The sequence below is a fragment of the Sorex araneus genome, chromosome 1 (genome assembly GCF_027595985.1).
Source record: "Sorex araneus isolate mSorAra2 chromosome 1, mSorAra2.pri, whole genome shotgun sequence".
Classification (NCBI taxonomy): domain Eukaryota; kingdom Metazoa; phylum Chordata; class Mammalia; order Eulipotyphla; family Soricidae; genus Sorex; species Sorex araneus.
Genome location: NC_073302.1, coordinates 354835275 through 354837282, shown reverse-complemented (window position 1 = coordinate 354837282; position 2008 = coordinate 354835275). Strand labels below are relative to the sequence as shown.

At 45.7% G+C, this 2008-nt stretch overlaps 1 non-coding gene across 1 annotated transcript; it reads right to left on the bottom strand.

Annotated features, from left to right (window-relative positions):
• Positions 1-1089: 1089 nt before the first annotated feature.
• On the bottom strand, positions 1090-1225 carry LOC129401507 (small nucleolar RNA SNORA72). The gene has a single exon (XR_008628394.1). It is a non-coding gene; the product is annotated as a small nucleolar RNA SNORA72 (small nucleolar RNA).
• Between the last annotated feature and the right edge of the window lie 783 nt (positions 1226-2008).

Below are 2008 nucleotides of genomic sequence, written 5' to 3'. Positions count from 1 at the left end.
TTCCCCTCCCCACAACTGCTAGATTTTTGCTTTAAGGATAGTCTCTTCATTTAAATAAATGATATACTTTTCCCCAAGTTTTTGTTTTCTTGTTGTAAAGCAGGTAACAGAAAATTGTGAATAAGAAGTCCTCAGTCTTACCATACTAACATTTTGCCATATTTAAAAGTAACCCCTTTGCTTGGTTCCATTTTGTTTGGTGATGGGGGCTGTGAGCGGCAGGGGTGCTGAGCTCTGGTTTCACTCACGGAAGGCTTCAGAGCATGCTTCACCTCTGAGCTACTGGAAGGCCCTTAGTTCATATTTTTACCTATAAAACACACTCCTCCCCATTTTTTTTTAAATGGGGCCTCATCAAGCAGTGGTTGGTGGTGGGGCATGTCCACTCTGACTTGACATCCCTGGGCCCAAATACACATTTTTAACAAATAGTTTGCAAGTGTACATTGCATTTCCTAGCGACTTAGCACAGCGGGTAGGGCATTTGCCTTGCATGCAGCCAACCCAGGTTCGATTCCTCTGTCCCTCTTGGAGAGCCTGGCAAGCTACCCAGAGTATCCCGCCTGCATGGCAGAGTCTGGCAAGCCACCCGTGGCGTATTCGATATGCCAAAAACAGTAACAGCAAGTCTCACAAGTCTCACAATGGAGACATTACTGGTGCTCACTCGAGCAAATCAATGAACAATGGGATGACAGTGCTACAGTGCTGTAGTTTCATAATGATAATATATAATGGGTATAATAATTCTTCGAGTAAATGTATCATAACTTACCTAGCAATTATTGTGCCTCATTATTTTTTATTTTAATTTTTGTATTTTGGGGCCATGCTCAGGGGTTACTGCTGGTTCTGCACTCAGGAATCACTCCTGAGTGCACCCCCGAAGCACCAGTTGGGGGACCATATGGGATGCTGGGGATTGAATCTGGATCACTCTCATGTAAGGAAACCGCCCCACCCACTGTACTGTCTGTCTCTCCAGTGACTGGCTCATTCTTTTAGATTTCTAGTTATGCTCTATTCACGGCAGGACGTGGCAGGAACATCTTTGTTTTGAAAGTTTTATTATTTATTTTATTTTTATTATTTTATGACCTGCATTTCTAAGACCAGACCTAGGTGGGTAAAGAACTCGATCTGGGGACACATGCATGGTCTTATTACAGCAGATGTTTAGCCTGTCCTGATTATCACAGAATGAGAACAGCAAGAATACTCACAGTTGTTTGGAAAGTTTTTTTTTTAAATCATCCTTTACATTATTTCCTTACGCTAAGTTCCTGAAAGTGTGGTATCTCTGATTCGACATCCATCACACCAAAAGCTAAACTTCGGCCTACATATTAGCCTCCCCCACCAGCCACACATCTGCGGATGGTCACGTCATTTTCTCTGCCTGGTTTCCTTGTCTATGGGTTTTTTCCTTGCACTTGTGGAAGAGTCAAATGTCTCGAAGTTCACTGGAAGAAGCAGAAACCGTGAGCGGCTGCCTGGAGGCAGGTTTGGTGTCTGAACTGAGCCGGTCTTTGTTCTAGCACTGGGCTCACAAGGCCGTGGAGAGCAGCGAGCCGGAGTCGAGGCCACAAGGAGGGCAGGGTACACACCGATGCAAGGTTATTCCACACACTGGAAACAAAACTAAATGATATTAAGTGAAAAACAACAACAACAACAACAACAACAACAACAACAACACGATTTTACTTTTAAAATATCTCTTATCCATCCCAGGTACCGCATACGGGCCCCAAACTTCGCCAGGACTGATCCCTGAGCACAGAGCCAGGAGCAAGCCCTGAGCACCGTGGGGTGTGACCCGAAAGCCAAAAGGCGCTGACTTTGTGGACTTGAGTTTAGCCTCCGGCCGGTCCTCGGGCGGGAAGACTAGCGCAGGGCTTACGACGTGCACCAGCGCCACCTGGTGGCCATCGGTGAACCCAACCGCTCCGTAGAAAGTGTGGCTCATTGCATGTTAACGTGAATGTATGAAAAGCACAGAATCCAC